The 27,019-nt window shown below is 46.8% G+C and overlaps 1 pseudogene; it reads right to left on the reverse strand.

Annotated features, from left to right (window-relative positions):
* Window positions 1-19,169: 19,169 nt before the first annotated feature.
* LOC119271396 overlaps window positions 19,170-27,019 on the reverse strand; it is a 13,982-nt pseudogene continuing 6,132 nt past the window's right edge.

Below are 27,019 nucleotides of genomic sequence, written 5' to 3' on the forward strand. Positions count from 1 at the left end.
CCTGACGCCACCGAGATGAGCAGCGGGTGGCTGCCTCAAAGAGGGGGGCGAGGGCAACAAGCTTGGAGGGAAGTGAGGGGCAAGGCATGACCACCAATATCTGTAGATGGGCAACTATGCTACAAAAATGAGTATATGAAAGGAGATTAGCAATTGTTTTCTCACTCCACTCGTAAACATAACAAGCAATTTTTCTTCAAAGTAGATCTTACCCTATTTTTGTAAAAGAAAGGCCAGGCACCTTCATGTCTAATAAAACGTTCTATAGCAAATCAATGGAACCAATCAGGCTTCTCTTAATATGCTGATATGCATAGTACTAAATTCCAAACTGGAACTACAACTGACTTCAATATATGCAAGTTCGACAGTGAAAATAGTACTAAGCTTAGCAACGGCCTGCCCAATACCTACTTTCTACCCAGATGCGCAATTGCAAGGTTCAGCTGATTAAGATGCTCGAGTTTATCTGCAATGGTAGAGCATTATCTTTCTAATTCAAATTCAAAGCTAACAATCACAACAGAATATAACTATCACTATGGCAACTATTACGAAGATGAATCCCTCCTTTCTCAAAGTCGATACGCAAGTTATTTGCTGCCTTCCCATATTCCTCTGGTAGGCAGGGCACCTTCACTCTCAGTGTTTAGTACCATGTTTTATAAAGTAGTATATGTGTTCAGGTACTGCAGAAAATCACAGAAAATGAATGTTACAGTTCTGGTTTGGTCATTTCACTCTGCTCTCTCCCTTTTCACAGGTGCCATTTATGTTATAGACCTTACTTGAAGATGCTCATAATTCATCATTGATGCCTTATCTGCTTCCTCCGTAAACTCCCTAGTTCACATACATATTTATATTTAGTAAAAGAAAACTGAAAACACTTTGCTGCAGAGCTTCCAAATTATTACACAAGAAGCAAGCAGACATCATCCAATCACCTATCTGAGTGTGTGTCCCTGCATAGCTCCGCTGAATCAATGACCGAGCAAACCTAGCCAATCATCAGCCAACCCACATCAAACTACACAGATTAAATAAAACGTAACCAAAGAAGAGCAACTTACAGTGTTGGAGATCTCATCCATGGTGTGAACAATCTCAGCAGAGGGCGGCAGCTACCCAATGTGGCCAACGAGCTTGTCCGACCTGCAAATTTAACCAAACAGTCATAGAAAATTTAGCAATGGATTGTTGTGGTGGGGCAGTGTTAGGGATCGAAGGGGGTTTTTCCCCTTACCGCTGGATGACCTCGTCGAGCGACAGAAGCCCTTTGCAGTGCGCAGCACATCGAAGCCGTACAGATGCCGACCCGGCCGAGTCGAGCAGACCGTCGAGAGGCACGCGCACCTACCCGGTCACGCACCCGGCGCTGGCCAGCGCCCACACGAATGTGGTCTCCGACGGTAACGACGCCATCGACACAACCAGTTCCAGCGCGCCCGCCCACGCCGCCGGGCCCCAGCACGGCCACCAATATCGCTCCTCACCCCCCACCAGCAATGCCCCCACGAGCGGATGCATCAATCGGAGGAAGAACCAACACCTTCCCTTGTGGTCTCCCCGCTGGTGGCTGCTCTCCTTCCCGACTCCGGCTTCCAGCGGACGGCCCTCCGATGAAGAGTGCGCCGACGAGGGCGTCTTGGGGGACGGCAGGGAGGGGAGAGAGGATGCCGCTTGGGGAGTTGGGAGAGGCAGGGAGGGGTTGCGTGATTGATGGGTCTTTTTTTCTAGGTGGAGCGGTGAAAAAGGAAAGAGGAAGAGGGCTTATTAGGATTTGAGAAAGATCGACATATTAGAAAAATTAGGATTTGGAATTGATTGTCATGGAACTAAATTTTATTGATTGATAACGTGCTATCAGTTCCTGCCCGTTTATAACATGTCTAGTTAGGAAACTTTGGAAAGGTTAGGAAACTTTTTATTGTGAGAGTAAAAAAAATTAACGTGAGTAGATATGGTGGTGGGATGTGAGACATAAATAAACCGGACTATTCAACCAACTCATCCATTAGGAGTAGAGATAGAGATTATTATTATTATTAGAGATTAGATATTAGAGATTAGAGATTAGAGATAGAGATTAGAGATAGAGATTAGAGATTAAAGATTAGAGATTATTTGTTTCCTGAAAATCTATTATTTGTTTCCTAAAGCAAATTGCATTAATGAGAGAGATCCGTTGATTTGGCTAAGGTAGGAAAGAATCTATTATTTGTTTGCTAAAGAAAATTGCATTAACGGGAGAGATCCGTTGATTTGGCTAAGGTAGGAAAGAATCTATTATTTGTTTCCTAAAGAAAATTGCATTAATGAGAGAGATTTGTTGATTTGGCTAAGGTAGGCGGTTTTTGCGGTTCGTGGCGGCTCAGTGTGAGGTGGGACGAGGTACCAAAAAAACCATGGGAGGTGGGACGAAAAAAAACCTGGGAGGTAGGAGTTTTCCCTGGTTAACCTACGAAATTTCATAGATTTTTTTAGGACGAAAATAAACCGTGTGAGGTGGGACTAAAAAAAACTTGGAAGCGAGACTACCAACTGCTCCCTTAGGAGTAGAGTAACCAAAGAAGAGTAACTTACAGTGTTGGAGATCTCATCCATGGTGTGAACAATCTCAGCAGAGGGCGGCAGCTACCCAATGTGGCCAACGAGCTTGTCCGACCTGCAAATTTAACCAAACAGTCATAGAAAATTTAGCAATGGATTGTTGTGGTGGGACAGTGTTAGGGATCGAAGGGTGTTTTTCCCCTTACCGCTGGCTGACCTCGTCGAGCGACGGAAGCCCTTTGCAGTGCGCAGCACATCGAAGCCGTACAGCCGCCGACCCGGCCGGGTCGAGCAGACCGTCGAGAGGCACGCGCACCTACCCGGCCACGCACCCGGCGCTGGCCAGCGCCCACACGAACGTGGTCTCCGGCGGTAACGACGCCATCGACACAACCAGTTCCAGCGCGCCCGCCCACGCCGCCGGGCCCCAGCACGGCCACCAACATCGCTCCTCGCCCCCACCAGCAATGCCCCCACGAGCGGATGCATCAATCGGAGGAAGAACCAACACCTCCCCTTGTGGTCTCCCCCGCTGGTGGCTGCTCTCCTTCCCGACTCTGGCTTCCAGCGAACGGCGCTCCGATGAAGAGTGCGCCGACGAGGGCGTCTTGGGGGACGGCAGGGAGGGGAGAGAGGATGCCGCTTGGGGAGTTGGGGAGAGGAAGGGAGGGGTTGTGTGATTGATGGGTCTTTTTTCTAGGTGGAGCGGTGAAAAAGGAAAGAGGAAGAGGGCTTATTAGGATTTGAGAAAGATCGACGTATTAGGAAAATTAGGATTTGGAATTGATTGTCATGAAACTAAATTTTATTGATTGGTAACGTACTATCAGTTCCTGCCTGTTTATAATGTGTCTAGTTAGCAAACTTTGGAAAGGTTAGGAAACTTTTTATTGTGAGGGTAAAAAAAATTAACGTGAGTAGATATGGTGGTGGGATGTGAGACGAAAATAAACCGGACTATTCAACCAACTCATCCATTTGGAGTAGAGATAGAGATTATTATTATTATTAGGGATTAAAGATTAGAGATTAGAGATTAGAGATTAGAGATAGAGATTAGAGATAGAGATTAGAGATTAGAGATTATTTGTTTCCTGAAAATCTATTATTTGTTTGCTAAAGCAAATTGCATTAATGGGAGAGATTTGTTGATTTGGCTAAGGTAGGAAAGAATCTATTATTTGTTTCCTAAAGAAAATTGCATTAATGAGAGAGATTTGTTGATTTGGCTAAGGTAGGCGATTTTTGCGATTCGTGGCGGCTCAGTGTGAGGTGGGACGAGGTACCAAAAAAACCATGGGAGGTGGGACGAAAAAAAAACCTGGGAGGTAGGAGTTGTCCCTGGTTAACCTACGAAATTTTGTAGATTTTTTTAGGACGAAAATAAACCATGTGAGGTGGGACTAAAAAAAACCTGGATGCGAGACTACCAACTGCTTTCTTAGGAGTAGAGATTCCAACCTGGCAGACCGCATCTTTCCTTCTGATGATTTTTTTATCCTTTTTAATGCTCATGATACTAGCAGTACTTTGGAACGGTTAGCAGAGATCTATTTTCTCAGCGGAGACTTGCCATTGGACCGATTCCACGGCGTACGGCATACCACTTAACCAAATAAAAAATCCTTTGAATCATCTCGGCAATACGCTGTAGCAGGGGTGGAAGTTAACCCGTGTCCCTCTTTTTCTTTGATTTGACCCGGTCTGTACGTAGCAAACTATGGATGACTCCTTTTGGGAGAACCTTCTTGATCTGACATGTACCAGTACTAGCAATAATTCAGGTCTTGTGTACTTATTCGTAGATGGTAAGATGCGGCTGTATTTTCTTGACTGTCCACGCACGGCTATAGCGAACTCTGCCTCCGACCCGTAAAACGAGTCTCCTTTGGTAGATTTCTGCAACGGTGTCAAGGCAATCTTCTTGTCGGTCTCGGCGACTTTTGTAGAACACCGTGGAGGAAATCGATCCAGGTAGATCCCCTCGTCCCGCGCGGCCACGCGCGCAACCCTAAATTCTCTTATCGGCTCTGTCCGAGGTTGTCTGTTCAAGGTTGTCTACTGTCGGGTTACCCCGCGGACTTTCCGTGCCGGCACTTTCTCATCCGATAATCGCGAGCTTCTCGATCTCTGGGAAAGATCCCTCCAAGAACTCAACACCACCGTGTGCCTAGCCCCACGGTGGGCGCCAACTGTCGTGGAATTGTCATGGCAGATGTCCTTAGTGTCAGGACTTAGTCGCGAGGCCTACGCATCTATGTGGTAGCTTGAGAGGGGTTGAGTGGAACGAGAGACACAAGATTTTTACCCAGATTCAGCCCCTCACGGTAGAGGTAAAAGCCTACATCCTGCTTCATTGATATTGATGATGATGATCACGGTTACAAGAGTGCTCTATCTTGAGAGCTATTGTCTAAACCTAACTTGTCCAACTCGTGGAACTTGTATCTCTTGTCCCTCTTGGGGTGCCCTGCCCCTCCTTATATATGTTGAAGGGGTGGGTTACATGTAGAGTCCTATTAGGATTAGGACTAGTCTATCTCTAATACAAACCGGATACAAGTCCAGGTCTTAACTCCTTGTAAGGTAATATTCCTCCCGTCTTTCCTCTTAAACCGGCCCACCATTAAACGTGAACCGGCCTTCTGGGTCTTGGGCCTTGTCATCTGTCTGTCCCGCACGCCGGATCACCAGTGAGTCATAATGACCAGGTGGATTGTTTGTAAACCGCCAGGTCAGGGGAGGTCGCCGGTGACTCGCCAAGTGTCAGCGGGGTCTTCAGATAAACCGCCAAGTCCTGGCCGGGTTAACTTCCGGCCGGTTTACACCGCGGGGTATATCCCCGACACTCCCCCCGCGCCGCGCTCGACAGCCATCTCGGGTCGCGCAGGCGAGACTTGGCGTGATGCGCCTGGACCCGTGCCAGGGCCCGCGCCTGGACCGCGGTGGCCTGCCTGGTCGGTTGCGCTGTCGGCCACTAGGGGGCGCAGGAGCGAATCTGCGCGGGATCGCGCGCCGCCTTGCGCTGCAGACTGCCGCGGATCCGCCTGGGATCGCGCGCTGACAGCAGGATCAACCTTAGAGACCGTGCCTGGTTTGTCCTGTGTACACATAAAATGACGAGTAGAATCTGTACAAGAGCCATTAGAAGCGCAATTTTCTGTGGATTTTTGCACATGATCATGATCATTTAATTCACCCTCGTGATCAGGATGTGTAGTATGGTCTGGTAGGAGTGCAATTTCTGCACGAAGCAAGGCGCCGGCATTGGGATGAAGTAGTGGAAAGGGGAATAATGTTTCATCAAAGATAACATCACGGGATATATATATATATATATATATATATATATATATATATATATATATATATATATATATATATATATATATATGCGTCTAGTAGATGGTTCAAGGCATTTATATCCTTTATGAAGGTTACTATACCCAATAAAGACACATTGTGTGGAGCGAAACTCTAGTTTGTGACGATTGTACGAGCGTAGGTTGGGGTAACAAGCACACCCAATTTTTTTGAGATAGTTGTAGTCCGGCTTTTGATGATACAATCGTTCTAAAGGAGTGGAATTTCCAATGACCTTACTGGGAAGACGGTTGATAAGATATGTAGCTGTGATGAAGGCCTCATCCCAATACTTGAGAGGCATAGACGCATGAGCTAAAAGGGATAGACCAACTTCAACGATATGACGGTGTTTGCGTTCAGCAGACCCGTTATGTTGATGAGCATGAGGGCAGGACACATAATGAGTGATTCCAATGCTACGGAAGAAGGAGTTGAGTTTTTCATACTCCCCTCCCCAGTCACTTTGAACCGAAATAATTTTCCTATCAAAGTGGCGCTCAACAAGCTTCTGAAATTCTTGGAAGATGGAAAAGACTTCAGATTTATACTTAAGCAAATAAATCCATGTGAACTTGCTGTAATCATCAATGAAGCTAACATAATATTTTTTTTCGACCAAATGAATTTCGGGCATGACCCCATACATCACTGAAGATCAATTGTAAAGGGGCGTGAGACACACTAGTAGACTTAGGATAGGAAAGCTGATGGCTCTTGGCACATTGACATGCTTCGCAAATAGACTCATTATTTGAACTATGTGACAAAGGAAGATTGTCTTTATTGACTACTTGCCTAACTATGACTGATGAGGGATGTCCTAATCTTTGATGCCACCGTGCGAAAGAGGGCCTGATGACGGAGTAGACTCGACGATGCTTGTTGCTAAGTGCTCCGGATGAGATGGGGTAGATGCCGCCAACGCATCTACCGTGATAGAGAGGTGCCCTCGTTGCCCGATCCTTAATGAAAAAATAGCGAGGGTGAGTTTCAAAGAAAACATCGTTATCGGTGGCTAAACGAGACATAGAGGCAAGGTTTCTGTCAGCTTGAGGAACATGGATAACAACCTTAAGAATTAGATCACGTTGGAGAGTAAGTGAATTAAGCGAAACTTGACCAATGTGACAAATATCCATACCTTTACCGCTGGCGGTGTGGATCTGATCGTTGCCGTGATACGTCTCGCGTAGGGAAAGTTGCTCTAGCTCATTGGTGACATGATCTGTAGCACCGGAGTCAATATACCAGACGTCGTCCCCACCTTGCTCGCGCATAGCAGCTCCAACCAGTTTGGAATCTGGGACGAAGTTTTCATCATACCGATGCCAGCAGTCGATGACCTCATGACCGGCCTTCTTGCAGAGTTGACAGCGAGGGCGACCACGGGAAGAGGAGGTGCGGCGGCCAGTGTTGGAGTTGAAGCCGCCACCCGCATGGTTGCTGCCGTAGCCGCCGTCGGTGTTGTGACCGTAGCCGCCACCAGAGCGGGCACCATCGCCCGAAGAGACACCACGTCCGCGGCCGCCGCCGCGGTTGGTGCCCTGGTGACCACGGCCACGACCGCGACCCCGTGAAGCGGAGTATGCGGAAGATTGCCGAAGATCGCCGCCGTGGAGGAGGGTGAGGCGGGCGTCGAAGCTGAGCAGCTGGCTGTGTAGCTCTGGAACCGTGATAGGTTCCACCCGTGCCGCAAGCGCAGAAACGACCGGATTATACTCCATGTCGAGGTCGGCAAGGATCTTGGAGACGATCTCCGGATCGGAGAGCGCCGAGGCGGTGCACGCGACTTCATCGGTGAGGGTTTTGATCTTGTTGAGGTACTCGGCCATGGACATGGTACCTTTTTTAAGGTTGGTGAGCTCGATGCGGGTGTTGATCGCCTGCGCCTGGCTCTGGGCAGTGAACATGTCGTTGATGGCGCGCCACACCTCGACCGGCGTCTGGAGCGTGGCCACCTGGGACAGAATCTCGCGGGAAAAAGAACCCATCAAGAAACCTTGAAGTTGTTGTTGTTGGGCATACCAGAGAGTGCGTGCGAAGTTGACGACTTGCTCTTCTTTGCCATCCTTGGTGATGGCGAGAGTGGCCGGCGGTGGCGGGCTCGTGGCGTCGAGGTGGTGCTCCATCTGGGCACCCTTGATCTGTGGAAGCACGATGGCTTTCCATAGGAGGAAGTTCCCCCTTGTCAGCTTCTCCTGTGGTGGTGATCCGAGGAAGGTATTGGTGGTTGTGGATGAGAAGGCAAAGGTGGAGGCGGAGGAGGTGGTGGTGATCGCGCCCATGGTGCTGGGTGACATGGAGGCGGAGGTGGTGGACATGGCTCGGTCGCGAAGGTAGCTAGATGCGATCTCTCTTGATCTGATGAGGAAGAGGCTCTGTTACCATGTAAAGTAGTTTGGGAAGCGTAGAACCCTTTGTCTCGGGCCGCATTGTATATATTGAGGCAAAGCCTTGGTTCACAAGTTACAGAGAGGAGATAGAGAGAGATCGGAGTAGAGGAGGAGATAGACCAGAAGATAAGTCGTTACACGGGATAAGAGAGAGAAGAAGAGATAGATTGAGATACAAGTTTAAACAACCTCTCCTATCCCTATACAATAATTCTAACACTTTACACTGAAAATCTCTGACATGATTTACTGAATTTTGTAGGGAAGGACATTGATGAAGAAGCTTGTTGATGATAACCTGAGGATGCAGAAGATGATCATTGATAAGGACAAGGAGATAGGTTTGATGAGGAAGAGAAGCAACAGAACAAGAAAACGAACTGAATGAAACTATTTTGTGTGTTTGGGCTTTGTGCTGTTCCTGTCATGTATGCTGTGGTGGCTTTACTCGGTAGTAGATTTGTTTGAATGTTGGTCGGTAGAAGTGAAAGTTGTTATGTTGTGAACAAATTATTGCCAAAATACAATTTGCATCTTTTGTGTACCAGTGCAGTGTTGTTCCTGTTGTGAGATGTTGATTTTTAGAGTGTACAATTTTGGTCACAAAATTGGTGTTTGATGTGGTCATTAGTCAGAACAATCATGAAAAAATGTGAAGATTTTGCTGTGCTTTTGTTTTCTCCACGACTTCCCATCCCATATCCTCCTTTTCCATTCTTACTTCTTTGCTGCAAAATACAAAAAGTGCGAAGTCCATGCAAAAAGAGAGAAGTAGAAACAAGAAGCCAAAACGTTTGGCAAAACGACCCTGAATGTGTAGTTTCCTTCTAATTTGTTTTCTTTGTGGAAAAACATTTTGAAAAATTCCCAGATTAAATATAATGATACTGTGCATTTTTTAAGAATTGTTTCAATTTTTGTTGGAAACTTTTATTTTTTGGCCAAATTTTGACATGAAATGCTCCTGAATGTGCATTTTCCTTCTAGTTTCTTTTCTATGTGGCAAAGCGTTTTGAAATTCTCCTAGATTAAGCATAATGGGAGTGTTCATTTTTTAGAACTGTTCCAAAATTTTCTGGAAACTTTCAAATTTTTGGCCAAATTTTGACTCAAAATGTCCCTGAATGTGTACTTTCCTTCTAGTTTTTGTTTTATGTTTGTCAAACTTTTTGAAACTTTCCCTGAATATAAGGGTATTGTTCATTTTTGAGAATTTTTTCAAAAACTTCTGGGTACATTCATTTTTTGGGCAATTTTGTTTATACCACTTAGCTACCATTAGACCATCATGGACACTTCATATATTCAAAAGACGAAAATATCTGAAAATGGCACATAATTGAAGAACTTAGGTCTCTCTCATAGCTTAGGTTCAGTACTTGAGCTCGAACAAAATGTCAAGTTATCTCAGACAAGCAAGTCTAAGAGGACATAAGAAAAAATAGTAAGTTTCATCTAGGATAGCCGACAGCCACATATAGACCAAGTTCTTCTATGAACTCCAACCAGACAGCCAGTTCATAGCTGAACTAGGATGACACTATATCTCACATATCAGTTTCACCAAAAGCCACCGTTATCTCTAGTACATACTAAGAACTGAAGTACAACAAAAGCCACTGTTTGCTGTAGTACATAGTAAAGATTACAAAATAATTTAGACTCGTCTGACTAGTACAAAATAATGTAGACACTTCCTGAAAAAAATTATAATGTAGACACTGTTCTTAATTTACTTTTCTTTCAGTGAATCAGCATTGGATGTGATGACCAGCTCGCGGATGAGGTCCTCTCTGCCTTTGAGGGCGAAACCAGCTCTTTCCCCTGCAAGTACCTTGACTTGCCGCTCTCCCTGGGAAGACTCAGGCGTATTGATGTTCAACTGCTCATCGATAAAATTGCTGCCAAGCTGGCCGGCTGGAAGGGAAAACTGCTCACCAAGACTGCAGTGCTCACCTCCATCACCATCTACTACCTTACAATGTTTGCCCAATCTAAGTGGCTCATCAAACGCATTGACAAGCTCCGGAGAGGGTTCCTTTGGCGCGGCGAGGACGAAGCTGCTGGAAGCCATTGTGTAGTGAATTGGAAACAAGTGTGTTCCCCGAAATGATTTGGGGGCCTGGGCATCAAGAATCTGGAGCTCTTCATCCGGTCTCTCCGGCTTCGCTGGCTCTAGAACTCTTGGAGACTGGATCCATTGCGACCTTGGATCGGCTCCCGAATGCCATGCTCTGTTAACCTTGCCCTGTTTAACGCTGCAGCTTCAATCACTCTTGGCAACGGAAGATCGACCAAATTTTGGCCCTCTTGCTGGCTTAATGGTTCAGCCCCAAAGAACATTGCCCCCAACCTTTACAGGCTCGCGTGGAGGAAGAATGGGTCGGTTGCAGATGCACTAGCCAATGGCAACTGAATGAGAGGGTTGCAAAGGCTGACAACAACTACTGACCTTCACTGTTTCTTTTCCCTCTGGCAACATATTCAGCAAGTCAACCTCAATGATGAACCTGATGCAATCTGCTGGAAGACCTCATCATCAAATCACTACTCTGCCTCCTCAGCATACGACCTTCAGTTCTTGGGCCCCATCAACCGACCTGCCCTGGAAAAAATCTGGTATATCAAGTCTGAGTCTGAAGAAAAAGTGAAATTCTTCACTCGGCTGTTGGCGCAGAACAGGCTGCCCACCACCGACCGGCTGCGAGCCACAGGCTTTGACATCGACGACAGATGTTCTCTCTGCGATCAGACTGCTGAAAGTGATGTGCACTTGTTTTGCCACTGCCCCTTCACTTCTGAAGTTTGTTTCAAGCTGTACTGCACCCTGCAACCCAGTCAAAATGCTGCTGAAATTTTCAACAACATGCACTTTCCCACTGCTCAGGAGTGGTGGGCTTATCATGTTGGAATTTTGCTAGTAGGCCTTTGGCCCAAAGACCAATTAAAATTCTGAAATTCTCTTGGCCCATTCATGCACACGTGTGAGTGAAGTGAGTGAGGCTAAAGTTTAGTCCCACCCTGGAAGTTGAGAGAGAGTTGCACCTCTTTATAAGGTGAGTTCTTCTACCACTTGTATGAGTATGAGAAGAAGAGACCTACACGCGCGCTCGCCTCGCCACGCCACGCCTCGTCACGACGCGCCGCGGGTTGCGGGATTGAGCCGAGCCGAGGACAGAGCTATGCACGTTGTCTATATTTTTGCTGCATGGTAAAATTAATGAGTCATTAATTAATAATTAACGGACACGTTAATTACTGAACCGTTTCCGATTCTTTTGGATCATGACGACTCGGACGTGGGGTTTACTCCCACGACCTACCCGGCCCACACTATATAGTCAGGCAGACATCTACCCTAGCCGCTGCCGCTTCGTATGGTTTCTCACCACCGGTCCAGATCATTGCGCCGCCAAGCAAGTCTTTTCCATCCCTCCTTCCGGCGTGCACCGCGAGAAGGGACAGCAGGCCTCCGGAACCCCGCCTCTCGTGATCCTGTACGGGAGAGGGGCGATCAGGTTTTTGAGGAGCGCACTCGCGCGACTGCTGGCAGCGACGACTTCGCGAACGACGACTTCTTCCGCGACCTCGGCAACTTCATCCTCGATGACATGGGCGACAACGTCAACGCTGGCGGTGCTGCACCCGCTGCACCGTATGTGATTCTATCATTCCTGTTCGAGATCGTGGTAGAATTCATGTTTCTAGTATGTGCCCTAGATGTGATATGTTCATCTGCTATGCTAGTTCGCATGATTAGTTTAATCTCTGCTGTTGTGGTCATGATTTATCTTCTGTTTATTCGGATTAAATCTTGTAGTAATTTGCTCATATTTCCAACAATCCAAAAACCTAATTATAGGCAATTTACTCCGAGTGGTTTTGCTGCGCATCTGAAGTCGCCTGCCTTTAAAGGGGTGCAATATAAGAGGTGGCGCACGAGAGCAGTCTACTGGTTTCAGACCATGGGCTGCTATGATGCCACCAAGGGCAAGCCTGGGGGCGATCTTAATCCAGCACAGCTGGAAGCTTTTGAGAAGATCGATACCCTCTTTAAAGGCGCTCTTCTGGGTGTTCTTGATGACTCCATTGTGGATTTGTATATGTCGTTTGACAACGGCAAGGACATGTGGGCTGCGCTCAAGGCCAAGTTTGGTGCCTCGGACGCCGGCAGCGAGTTGTACATCATGGAGCAATTCTATGACTATAAGATGACTGATGAGCGCCCTGTTGTACAGCAGGCTCATGAGATACGGTCGCTCGCAAAAGAACTTGAGTACTTCAAGTGTGTGTTGCCGGAAAAATTTGTTGCCGGAGCCATCATTGCCAAACTTCCACCTTCGTGGAACAATTTTGCTACTTCCCTGAAACACAAGAGACATGAGTTTTTCGTTGCGGATCTCATTGGTACTCTTGATGTTGAAGAGAAGGCGAGAGCAAAGGACACACGTGCTCGAGTTGCTGAGGGAGGTTCTAGTGCCCACATGGTACAGAAGAAGAACTCCCAGCCCAACAAGTTCAAAAACAATAAGAACAAAACTCAGGGCAAAGGCAAGTTTGATACAAAGAACAAGCCATCACATTCTACCAACTTCAAGAAGAATTCTCATAAGAAGGGGAATGGACTTTGCCATGTCTGCGGTGATCCTAATCACTGGGCTCCAAAGTGTCATAACCGTTTTGAGGAGCGCAAACATGAGAAGAGCGGGAAGTCCGCTAATGTTGTCATCGGTGATACTAATATGAAGGAATCAGGGTACGGCATTTTTCCTACCATCCTTTCAGTATTTCAATCCCCTGATTGGTTAATTGACACCGGTGCCAATGTACATGTTTGTGCTGACGCCTCCATGTTTTCTTCTTACCAAGCAACAGGGACTTCACCCGTGCTGATGGGGAACGGGTCACATGCCATCGTTCGAGGTGTTGGTACGGTTGATCTGAAGTTTACTTCGGGGAAGACTGTGCGTCTGAAGAACGTTCATCATGTGTCGTCCATCAATAAAAATCTCGTTGGCGGTTCCCGTTTATGTCGAGATGGTTTTAAGTTGGTTTTCGAATCCAATAAAGTTGTAATTTCTAAGTGTGGACAATTTGTTGGAAAAGGCTATGAGTGCGGAGGCTTGTTCCGCCTATCTTTGTCAGATATTTGCACTAAAGTTATTAATAATGTTTGCCACAATAATGAGTCTGATATTTGGCATTCACGACTCTGTCATATTAACTTTGGTTGCATGACGCAGTTAGCCAATATGAATTTAATTCCGAAAATCTCTACTGTCAAAGGCTCCAAGTGCCAAGTATGTGTACAAGCTAAGCAACCTCGCAAGTCCCATAAGACTGCAGAGGCAAGAGACTTGGCGCCACTAGAGCTTATACATTCTGATCTTTGTGAGATGAATGGCGTGTTGACAAAAGGTGGAAAGAGATACTTCATGACGTTGATTGATGACTCCATTAGATATTGTTATGTGTATCTTCTGAAATCAAAAGATGAGGCTTTGACTTTCTTTAAAAACTATAAAGATGAGGCAGAGAACCAACTTGATCGAAAAATTAAACGGCTTAGGTCCAATCGTGGTGGAGAGTATTTTTCCAATGAATTTGATCTGTTTTGTGCGGAACATGGTATAATCCATGAGAGGACGCCTCCCTACTCACCCCAGTCAAATGGGGTAGCCGAAAGAAAGAACCGAACTCTAACTGATATGGTTAACACCATGTTAGACACTTCGGGTCTATCCAAGGAATGGTGAGGGGAGGCGCTAATGACTGTGTGTCATGTCCTAAACCGAGTTCCCACAAAGCGTAAGACCATGACTCCATTTGAGGAATGGGAAAGGAAAAGGTTAAAACTCTCTTACCTACGTATTTGGGGTTGTTTGGCGAAAGTCAATATACAAATTCCCAAGAAGCGCAAGCTTGGACCAAAAACCGTGGATTGTGTTCTTCTGGGCTATGCTTTTCATAGCATCGGCTATAGATTTTTGATAATAAAATCTGAGGTATCCGACATGCATGTTGGTACGATTATGGAATCAAATGATGCAACTTTCTTTAAGGACATATTTCCTATGAAGGATATGTCGAGTTCATCAAATCAGGAGATACCTACTCCATCTAGTGAGGAATTCACTGTAATTCCTGAACCCACCATTGCAATGGAACACGTTGAGAATCCTGTTGAGGTTAACAATGGAACTCCTGTGAGGAGTAAGAGACAGAGGACTGCAAAGTCTTTTGGTGATGATTTCATTATGTACCTCGTGGATGACACACCCAGGACTATTTCAGAAGCCTATGCATCTCCTGATGCTGACTACTGGAAGGAAGCTGTACGTAGCGAGATGGATTCCATCTTAGCTAACGGTACCTGGGAGATCACTGACCGTCCTTATGGGTGCAATCTTGTAGGATGTAAGTGGGTGTTCAAGAAGAAGCTTAGACCTGATGGCACGTTTGAAAAGTATAAGGCACGGCTTGTGGCCAAGGGTTATACCCAGAAATAAGGTGAAGACTTCTTTGATACTTACTCATCCGTGGCTAGACTGACCACAATTCAGGTGCTACTATCACTGGCTGCCTCACATGGTCTTCTTGTTCAATAAATGGACGTTAAGACGGCTTTCCTCAATGAAGAGTTGAAGGAGGAAATTTACATGGATCAGCCAGATGATTTTGTAGTACCTGGTCAGGAAGGAAAGGTGTGTAAGTTATTAAAGTCTTTATATGGCCTTAAACAAGCTCCTAAGGAGTGGCATGAGAAGTTCGAAAAAACATTAACTACTGTCGGCTTTGTAGTAAACGATGGTGACAAGTGCGTGTACTATCGCTATGGTGGGGGCGAAGGAGTTATTCTTTGTCTGTATGTCGACGACATATTGATCTTTGGAACCAAACTTGATTTAATCAAGGAGGTTAAGGATTTCTTATCTCGTTGTTTTGAGATGAAGGATCTAGGAGTAGCTGATGTTATCTTAAACATCAAGCTGTTGAGAGATGAGAATGGTGGGATCACACTGCTTCAGTCTCATTATGTGGAAAAGGTCTTGAGTCGTTTTGGGTATAGCGATTGCACGCCTTCTCCAACTCCATATGATGCTAGTGTGTTGCTTCGAAAGAATCGACGGATTGCTAGAAATCAACTGATGTATTCTCAGATTATTGGCTCGCTTATGTATTTGGCGAGTGCCACGAGGCCTGACATCTCTTTTGCTGTGAGCAAGCTGAGTCGGTTTGTGTCAAAACCGGGAGATGATCATTGGCATGCGCTTGAGAGAGTTATGCGCTATTTGAAAGGCACCGCGAGCTATGGGATTCACTACACCGGGTATCCAAGGGTACTGAAAGGTTATAGTGACTCAAACTGGATATCTGATGCTGATGAGATTAAGGCCACAAGTGGTTATGTTTTTACACTTGGTGGTGGCGCTGTTTCCTGGAAGTCTTGCAAGAAGACCATCTTAACGAGGTCAACTATGGAAGCAGAACTCACAGCATTAGACACTGCCACTGTTGAAGCAGAGTGGCTTCGTGAACTCTTGATGGACTTACCTATGGTTGAAAAATCAATACCCCCTATCCTGATGAACTGTGATAATCAAACTGTGATCGTCAAGATAAATAGTTCTAAGGACAATATGAAGTCCTCAAGGCATGTGAAGAGGAGACTAAAATCTGTCAGAAAATTGAGGAACTCCGGAGTTATTATGTTGGATTATATCCAAACGTCGAAAAACTTGGCAGATCCCTTCACAAAGGGTCTATCACGTAATGCGATAGATAATGCATCGATGGAGATGGGTTTGAGACCCACCGCATGAGTTGTCCATAGTGGTAACCCACTCTATGTGATCGGAGATCCCATAAAGTAGAAGTGGGAGACAAGCTGTTAGTCAGCTGGGAGGAGAGTATCCCTATATTAGCTATCTCACTCCGTGAAGATGCAATACTCTCCTGATCTGCATGGCAGGTTGATACTTATCTTAATGTGTTCCAAGTGGCTTATTCGGGTAAGCAGAGATGTTGTCCTGCAGAACATCTTCTGAGGAACACACATATATGAATTTGACTGTTAACGTCGCAGTCTGTGAGAATTGGGTGTTCTCTAATAAATTCATGAAAGGCCCTAGAGTATGACGTATACGCTCCACCCGCGGGGAAGCCTTGCGGCAGCCCAGTATCGATCAAGAATTTGTGTGAAACTAGTTTCACAGAAAACTTGTAGTTCAAGGCATAGTCCACTATTCAAGTTGTGATCTAGTGTAGTATAAATTTCTATGTGGAAGTTCAACTTCACAGTCTCCACTAAGCACCAATATATAAAACAATGTTTTGGCACTAAATGATGAGATGTGCCAATGAGACTTTGTGGGGGATTGTTGGAATTTTGCTAGTAGGCCTTTGGCCCAAAGCCCAACTAAAATTCTGAAATTATCTTGGCCCATTCATGCACACATGTGAGTAGAGTGAGTGAGGCTAAAGTTTAGTCCCACCCCGGAAGTTGAGAGAGAGTTACACCTCTTTATAAGGTGAGCTCTTCTACCATTTGTATGAGCATGAGAAGAGGAGACCTACACGCGCGCTCGCCTCGCCATGCCACGCCTCGTCACGACGCGCCGCGGGTTGCGGGATTGAGCCGAGCCGAGGACAGAGCTATGTACGTTGTCTATATTTTTGCTGCATGGGAAAATTAATGAGCCATTAGTTAATAATTAACGGAGCGTTAATTACTGAACCGTTTCCGATTCTTTTGGATCGTGATGACTCGGACGTGGGGTTTACTCCCACGACCTACCCGGCCCGCACTATATAGTCAGGCAGACGTCTACCCTAGCCGCTGCCGCTTCGTATGGTTTCTCACCACCGGTCCAGATCACTGCGCCGCCAAGCAAGTCTTCTCTATCCCTCCTTCCGGTGTGCACCGCGAGAAGGGACAGCAGGCCTCCGGAACCCCGCCTCTCGTGATTCTGCACGGGAGAGGGGCGATCAGGTTTTTGGAGAGCGCACTCGCGCGACTGCTGGCAGCGATGACTTCGCGAACGACGACTTCTTCCCCGACCTCGGCAACCTCATCCTCGACGACATGGGCGATAACGTCAACGCCGGCGGTGCTGCACCGTATGTGATTCTATCTTTCCTGTTCGAGATCGTGGTAGAATTCATGTTTCTAGTATGTGCCCTAGACGTGATATGTTCATCTGCTATGCTAGTTTGCATGATTAGTTTAATCTCTGCTGCTGTGATCATGATTTATTTTCTATTTATTCGGATTAAATCTCGTAGTAATTTGTTCATATTTCCAACACATCACAGCTCCGGCCCCAAGCAGAACGCCCAACAAGCCATGTATTTTGCGTTGAACATTTGGAATGAACGTAACCGGCGGGTCTTCAAGCACATCTCTTTGACTGCTGACGAAGTTGTCTCCTTTGCCTTGGACTTAGGGGCTATTTGGTTCTAGGTCTAGCCATGCCACATTTTGCCATGCAATGTTGCCACACTTGTCTAAGGTTAGTTCTTCAAAATGAGAGCCACAAGTTGGCAAGCCTAAGGAAATCTTGCCACACTTTTTGAGTGTATGTGATGTGGGATTCTAGTGTGGCTTGCCTAAAGTGTGGCTTGAATCAAACACCCATCCAAATTAATCAAACTTGCCTAACCTTAGATGTGGCAACCTTAAGCAAACTTAGTCTCAAACCAAACATCCCCTTAAATCACTTACGTTTAGCCTTTTGTAGACCCCCTCCTGAACCAGACTGAGGTTCTACCTTTTGTACATTATAAACTCTGCCTTTCGGCAACTCTCTTTACATTCTCTATCTATAATGCAAAGGCAGAACACCTGCCATTCATCCTCAAAAAAACATTGCAGAACGACTAGTTAATGTATTACATGACACATTTTCCGAAACTCATGACTGAATCTTTATAAAGCATTTCTTTTTGAGGGAAGGAAGAGCATGAAAGTCAAACTTTGTTTGGACAAGCAGTTAAGCCTTAGTGTTTTCAGAGAAAAGAGCACGGGGCCCCCAATTTCATTTTCATGAAACTGATAATGGTTAAACCTTAAATTCCAACCCACCATGCTCTTTTTCAATAATTAATTTCCCCAAAGTAGGAAGCGATGTAAGAATTTGTTCGCCTCTATGACCATTTGTCCGGCCGGCGACGACAAGCCGGACGAACCGAGCATCACGGCAGTGGGCCGCACAGGCGAGGAGACAGCGTCCACAGAGACCTCGCCCCGAAGGGTGTATGACATTCAGTTTTCTTTTTCCTTTTTTCTGGAAAAGGAGGATCAGACCACGGCCTCTGCAGACATGACATTCAGTTGGGTAGAACCAAATGGCCTTAGGAAAAGGGTGGCGCAGAACAACTCATTGTTGGCTAACAAACGTCTCTCTGCAACTAAGTCTGTTGGGAGCCACACGTATCAGACACAAGTTGCTAAGCACCGGCATGAAATATTTGCCTTCAGCTCTAGTTCTTACAGGTTCAATAATATGAAACTCATGTTCTTACAGGCTCACATGTCAGACATATCCAGTGACCTTCTGCATCTTGTGCAGGAGCAGAGGAGAGGGGGGTTGAGAGAGAAGCGCGCTAATTGCGTGCAATCCACGGTTCAGTTCACGGCTTAGTCTAGTTTTCAGAGTCTTATCCCTGCCTACGATGAATAGAAAGCACAACAAAGAGCTTCTTATTTCGTCAACTGTATTTCTGTATAATGTATGTATGTAAATAAATTCTTACTAACGAAAATTACATACATGGAAAGAAGTGATCGACGAGAACAAAAACATAGCCTATAATATTCTGGTACTCCTACTTCATGTTCTAACAATGGTTACTGGATCACTTGTACAGATCATCTTCCTCCTCATCAGCTGCCGCGGAGTTGTCTGCAGCAGCTTCTGCCGCCTGGGGCTGCGCCGGGAAGCGGAACTCGGTGCCAAACCCCCTGGACTGCTGTAGCGTCTGTGCGAAGGCCTGGTACTTCCGGATGTCGGCGTCACTCACGCTCCGCCTCGCGTACTTCATTGAATCCTCGAAGTGAGCCGCCTTGATCTCCGCAGCCTCCTCTTCCTGCCCACCGTCCACCTCCATGGTGTCTTTCCCCATCCTCTGCCTCTCCATGTCCTTTTCAATGTCCTCCCTTATGGCGTACTTGCACGTCCTCTGGCAGATCTCCGTGATGTCGGCACCACTGAAGCCGGCGGTGAACTTTGCGAGTGCACCGAGGTCGACGTCCTTGGCCACAGGAGACTTCCGGAGGCAGGCCTTGAAGATTTGGTGCCGCGAGGCCTCGTCCGGCAAGGGGATGTAGATGAGCTGGTCCAGGCGGCCGGAGCGAGCAATGCAGAGTCAATAATGTCCGGCCTATTGGTGGCGCCGATGATGAAGACGGTCTTCTTGGCGTTCATGCCGTCCATCTCGGTGAGCAGCTGGTTCAGGACCCTGTCTGCCGCGCCGCCGGCGTCGCCCACTCTGCTGCCCCTTTGGCTTGCGATGGAGTCGAGCTCGTCGAAGAATACGACGCACGGTGCAGACTGCCGCGCCTTGTCGAAGATCTCGCGCACGTTGGCCTCGCTCTCGCCGAACCACATGGTGAGCAGCTCTGGCCCCTTGATGCTGATGAAGTTGGCCTGGCACTCGTTGGCGATCGCCTTCGCCAGCAAGGTCTTGCCGCATCCTGGTGGCCCGTAGAAGAGGACGCCCTTGGACGGCAACATGCCAAACTTCTTGAATTTCTCCGGGTGCTCGACCGGGTACTGGACGGTCTCTTGCAGCTCCCTCTTGACACCGTCGAGGCCGCCGATGTCGTTCCAGTTGACGTTGGGCACCTCCACGACGGTCTCACGTAGCGCGGACGGGTTCGTGCCGACGAGCGTTGTCTTAAGGTGGTCATTGGTGACGGCCATGGAGTTCAAGATCTCGGCGTCGATAGTGTCGTCCTCTAAGTCAATCACGTCCATCTTCTCCCTGATGCACTGCAGCGCCGCCTCGGTGCATAGCGCGGCCAAGTCGGCGCCGATATCCGTGCGTATCCTTGGCAATCACCTCAAGGTTGACGTCCTCGTCCAGCTTCATGTTTTTCGTGTGGATGCGGAGCACTTCGAGACGCCCAACCTCGTCCGGCACGCCGATGTCGATCTCGCGATCGAACCTCCCGAAGCGCCTCAAGGCAGGGTCGATGCTGTTGGGACGGTTCGTGGCGCCCATGACAATGACGTGCGCGCGGGCTTTCATGCCGTCCACCAGAGTCAGCAGCTGGGAGACGATGCGCCTCTCGACCTCGCCGTGAGTCTTCTTCCTGTTCGGAGCAATGGAGTCGATCTCGTCGATGAAGATGATGGAGGGCGCGTTCTTCTCGGCCTCCTCGAAGGCCTCCCTCAGGTTGCTCTCGCTCTCTCCAGCCATCTTCGACATTATCTCTGGGCCGTTGATAAGGAAGAAGAAGGCCCCGGTCTCGTTGGCCACCGCACGGGCGATGAGCGTCTTGTCGGACCCTGGAGGGCCGTAGAGGAGGATGCCTTTGGGAGGCTTGACGCCAATGCTCTTGAAGATCTGCGGATGCCTGAGTGGCAGCTCGACGAGCTCCCTGATCAGAGTCAGCGGTTTCCCCATGCCACCCACGTCGTCGTAGCCGATGTCGTCAAGCCTCTCCTCGTCCTCCCGTTTGACCGGCTCGCCCTCGCAGAATATCTCCATGTCGGGCACCACGACACAGTAGTCCACCGTGGGGTCGATCTCCATGACCTTGAACTCAACGCTCCGCATGCCACCACGCACAAGGAAGAGGTCACCCTTGTGGACCGGGCGGTAGGCGTCGATGAAGTAGGGCTTGAGGTAGGCGTCGAAGAGGTTCCCCTCGATGCCCTCGACGGTGTCGTCCAAGGGGAGGATGTGCACGCGTCTGCCGAACTTGGCTTCATGGCACAGGTGCACCGACACGACGTCGGCAATGCACACGCGCAGGTTGTAGCGGGCCACCACTAGTAGAAAACAGGGCTATGGTCCAGGCCGGCTCAGCCCATTAGTCCCGGTTCAGTCTAGAACCGGGACCAATGTGGGCATTGGTCCCGGTTCGTGAGCCCAGGGGGCCGGCCGGGCCACGTGGGCCATTGGTCCCGGTTCGTCTGGACCTTTTGGTCCCGGTTGGTGGGACGAACCGGGACCAATGGGCCTCGCTCCTGGCCCACCACCATTGGTCCTGGTTGGTGGCTTGAACCGGGACCAAAGGCTTCCCTTTAGTCCCGGTTCATGTCATCAACCGGGACCAATGAGGTGCCTATATATACCCCCTCGCGCAAGAGCAGAGCACAGTGCTCTATTTTTTCTGGCCGAGGGGGAGAGGGCTTTGTGGTGCTCTAGCTCACCTCCTATGCACATGAGGTGTTCGATGGAATGCCCGAGCCACACTACTTAAGCTTTCTCCTCTCGAAGCTCGACCTCCAAGCTCCATTTTCCTCGAGATTTGTCTAGATTTAGCGGTCCGTCACGCCCCGTCCCCGTCTTCACCGTCGTCGATCACCCGCGTCGATCTCATCACCGACACCACCGTGGTGAGCCTCTTGTTCTTATCTTCTTTCTAAAAGGAAAAATATTCTTACTTGTATGTTTAGATAGATACTTGTATCATTTTCTTACATTTATTATTGCATCTTATATAGTGCGATGGTTTTGGTATCCGCCCCCGTCGGCCCTCGTCCTGTCTATGATTTGGATTTGGTATGTATATTATCTTTATAACTATTGGTTCATTTATTGTTTATGAAAATTATGCCGACCAACGTGACATAGATTTTATTTATCTAGGATGTATGTGAATCGGAAATGCCAACCGACCCTATTGTCGAGAGGTTAAATTTAGTTGAAGAAGAAAACAATTTGTTGAAGGAAAAAATAAAAAAAATGAGGAGGAGAAGATGATATTGGAGTTGCATGTTGCGGATGTCGTCGATGATCACAAGATCAAGATGGATGCAATGCGCTTGAAGATTAGAAAGATTAGAAAATATGCCATTCATACCGAGGCTTGGTATCATTATGCCGTTGGATCAATTGTTACCTTGGTTGTGATTATGATCGCATTGAAATGTTTTACATAGTTTCAATGTATGGTTTAATTAATTAGATGCTCTGGAGAGCTATATATTGTTAGATGAGAACTATGTATGCACTTTGGTTTTAATGTGATGATGAACTTCTATTAATTTGGACACTTAATTATATATAATGCACGCAGATGAACCGGCAATGGATGTACGGTGACAGACACACCCGCGAGTACATTAAGGGCGTGCATGAGTTTCTCGATGCGGCTGAGGCAAACAAGCAGAATGGTTTTATGTGTTGTCCATGCACTGAATGTGGGAATACGAGGTCTTACTCTAACCGGAAAATCCTTCACTCCCACCTGCTTTACAAGGGTTTCATGCCATACTATAATGTTTGGACGAGGCACGGAGAAATAGGGGTTATGATGGAAGACGGCGAAGAAGAAGAGTACGATGACAACTATGTGCCCCCTGAATACGGTGATGCTGCAACGGGGGGAGCTGGTGAAGATCAAGAGGAACCAGACGATGTGCCCAATGATGCTGCCACGGGTGAAGCTGTTGAAGATCAAGAGGAACCAGATGATGTGCCCGATGATGATGATCTCCGCCGGGTCATTGTCGATGCAAGGACGCAATGCATTAGTCAAAAGGAGAAGCTGAAGTTCGATCGCATGTTAGAGGATCACAAAAAAGGGTTATACCCCAATTGCGAAGATGGCAACACAAAGCTCGGTACCGTACTGGAATTGCTGCAGTGGAAGGTAGAGAATGTTGTGGCTGACAAAGGATTTGAGAAGCTACTGAAAATATTGAAGAAGAAGCTTCCAAAGGATAACGAATTGCCCGACAGTACATACGCAACAAAGAAGGTCGTATGCCCTCTAGGATTGGAGGTGGAGAAGATACATGCATGCCCTAATGACTACATCCTCTACCGTGGTGCATACAAGGATCTGAACGCATGCCCGGTATGCGGTGCATTGCGGTATAAGATCAGACGAGATGACCCTGGTGATGTTGACGGCGAGCCCCTCAGGAAGAGGGTTCCTGCAAAGGTGATGTGGTATGCTCCTATAATACCACGGTTGAAACGTCTGTTCAGAAACGAAGAGCATGCCAAGTTGATGCGATGGCACAGTGAGAACCGAAAGAAAAATGGGAAGTTGAGAGCACCCGCTGACGGGTCGCAGTGGAGAAAAATCGAGAGAAAGTACTGGGATGAGTTTGCAAAGGACCCAAGGAATGTATGGTTTGCTTTAAGCGCGGATGGCATTAATCCTTTCAGGGAGCAGAGCAGCAATCACAGCACCTGGCCCGTGACTCTATGTATGTATAGCCTTCCTCCTTGGATGTGCATGAAGCGTAAGTTCATTATGATGCCAGTTCTCATCCAAGGCCCTAAGCAACCCGGCAACAAAATTGATGTGTACCTAAGGCCATTAGTTGAAGAACTTTTACAGCTGTGGAATGGAAACGGTGTACGTACGTGGGATGAGCACAGACAGGAGGAATTTAACCTTAAGGCGTTGCTGTTCGTGACCATCAACGATTGGCCCGCTCTCAGTAACCTTTCAGGACAGACAAACAAAGGATATCACGCATGCACGCACTGTTTAGATGACACTGAAAGTATATACCTGGACAAATGCAGGAAGAATGTGTACCTGGGCCATCGTTGATTTCTTCCGACCAACCATCAATGTCAAAAGAAAGGCAAGCATTTCAAAGGCGAGGCAGATCACCGGAAGAAGCCCGCCATGCGCACCGGTGATCACGTGCTTGCTATGGTCAATGATTTACACTATGTAATCTTTGGAAAGGGTCCCGGTGGACTAGCTGTTCCGAATGACGCTGAGGGACACGCACCCATGTGGAAGAAGAAATCTATATTTTGGGACCTACCCTACTGGAAAGACCTAGAGGTCCGCTCCTCAATCGACGTGATGCACGTGACGAAGAACCTTTGCGTGAACCTGCTAGGCTTCTTGGGCGTGTATGGGAAGACAAAAGATACACCTGAGGCACGAGCGGACCTGCAATGTTTGCACGAAAAAGACGGCATGCCTCCGAAGCAGTATAAAGGTCCTGCCAGCTACGCTCTTACGAAAGAAGAGAAAGAAATCTTCTTTGAATGCCTGCTCAGTATGAAGGTCACGACTGGCTTCTCATCGAATATAAAGGGAATAATAAATATGCCAGAGAAAAAGTTTCAGAACCTAAAGTCTCATGACTGCCACGTGATTATGACGCAACTGCTTCCGGTTGCATTGAGGGGGCTTCTATCGGAAAACGTCTGATTAGCCATTGTGAAGCTATGTGCATTCCTAAATGCAATCTCTCAGAAGGTGATCGATCCAGAAATCGTACCAAGGCTAAGGAGTGATGTGGCGCAATGTCTTGTCAGTTTCGAGCTGGTGTTCCCACCATCCTTCTTCAATATCATGACGCACGTCCTAGTTCATCTAGTCGACGAGATTGTCATCCTGGGGCCCGTATTTCTACACAATATGTTCCCCTTTGAGAGGTTCATGGGAGTCCTAAAGAAATATGTCCGTAACCGCGCTAGGCCAGAAGGAAGCATCTCCATGGGCCATCAAACAGAGGATGTTATCGGGTTTTGTGTTGACTTCATTCCTGGCCTTAACAAGATAGGTCTCCCTAAATCGCGGTATGAGGGGAGACTGACTGGAAAAGGCACTCTTGGAAGAGACTCAATAATATGAAGGGACGGATATTCTTGGTCTCAAGCACACTACACAGTTCTACAGAACTCTACCTTGGTGACCCCGTATGTCGATGAACACAAGAACAGTCTGCGCTCCAAACACCCGGAGCAGTGCGACGACTGGATTACATGTGAACACATCAGGACTTTCAGCAGTTGGTTGGAAACACGTCTCAGAGGTGACAACACTGTTTGTGATGAGTTGTACTTGTTGTCCAGGGGACCATCTTTGACTGTATTGACTTACAAAGGATACGAGATAAATGGGAATACATTTTACACGATCGCCCAAGATCAAAAGAGCACCAACCAAAACAGCGGTGTTCGCTTTGATGCAGCAACCGAGAGCGGAAAGGACACATATTATGGTTACATAGTGGACATATGGGAACTTGACTACGGACCTGATTTTAAGGTCCCTTTGTTTAAGTGCAAATGGGTCAATCTGTTAGGCGGCGGGGTACAGGAAGACCCACAGTACGGAATGACAACAGTGAATCTGAAAAATCTTGGGTACACTGACGAACCGTTCGTCCTAGCCAATGATGTGGCACAGGTTATCTATGTGAAGGACATGTCTACCAAACCAAGAAAAAGAAAAGATAAAGAAGCGAATACATCATACGATGAGCCAAAGTGCCACATAGTTCTTTCAGGAAAAAGGGACATCCTGGGAGTGGACGGCAAGACAGACATGTCTGAAGATTATGAAAAGTTTCATGAGATTCCTCCCTTCAATGTCAAGGCTGACCCAAGCATCCTGATAAACAATGAAGATTATCCATGGTTACAGCGCAATAAGCAAATGACACAAGCGAAGAAAAAGTGAAGACTTTCTCCCGCAACTATTATGATGATACCATGCCAAATTTGTAATAGACGAACATGCTACCATTGTCCGTTTTGTACATGCACATGCTATGTGGGTGAAATTATGATACCATCCCAACTTTCAACTTTTTCAGAGTTCATTTGAAATGCTTTCATGTCTTATGGTTTGAAACTTTGATACTTCGAAAGTGATTGTCCATTTTGTACACGAAGTGCATTAAGTTTTTGTCGTAACCCTCTCTACTTTTTGGAATATGCTATGTGGAAATGATGATACCATGCCAACTTTCAACCTTTTCAGAGTTCATTTTGAAATGCTTTCCAATTTCAGAGTCATTTAGCTCAAAGAATGAATTAATAGCAAACAGAATGAACTACAAAACTTTTATGAAAATAAAAACAATCAATTAAAATATTATGTTATGATCAACTAAAATAAAACTATAATATTCTTCAATAGCAAAAAGAATATAATTTTTGTGACCTAAAATCAAACTATAAGTATTTAATTGTAAGTATAAATAAAAAATAAATAGCAAAGAAGAAAAAAAATCTATTTTTATAGTAAAGTTATTTATAAACTAGTGATTCACACAAATTTTTAAAAATTCAAATTTAAACTATTCAAAATTTAAAACTAATGGCACTAACAGAAAGTTTATAATTTTTGTGACCTAAAAGCAAAAAGAAATCACTAAAAAACTGTAAGTATTTAGTTTTAAGTAGAAATAAAAAATAAAAAACCAAAAAAATGCCTCCTACTGGGCCTCCACGGCCTGAATACGACTAGAAACCCTACATGGGCCAGGATTCAGGCCCGCAGAAGGCCCAATAGGCCCACAGGCAGTAGCAAGTTTAGGCCCGAAAGCCTGCATTAGAGAGGAGCTCGAATGGGGAGGCACACCAGCGCTTATAAACCAGTGCCGGCGCCCTTCAGCTAGCAATGTGGGACTAAACTTTTGGGCGCGGGGCAGCACAAGGCCATTGGTCCCGGTTGGTGGCACCAACCGGGACTAAAGGTGGCATTGGTCACGGTTCGTGGCACCAACCGTGACCAATGCCCCCCTTTAGTCCCGGTTGGTGCC

Source organism: Triticum dicoccoides, chromosome 3A, assembly GCF_002162155.2.
Source record: "Triticum dicoccoides isolate Atlit2015 ecotype Zavitan chromosome 3A, WEW_v2.0, whole genome shotgun sequence".
Lineage (NCBI taxonomy): Eukaryota > Viridiplantae > Streptophyta > Magnoliopsida > Poales > Poaceae > Triticum > Triticum dicoccoides.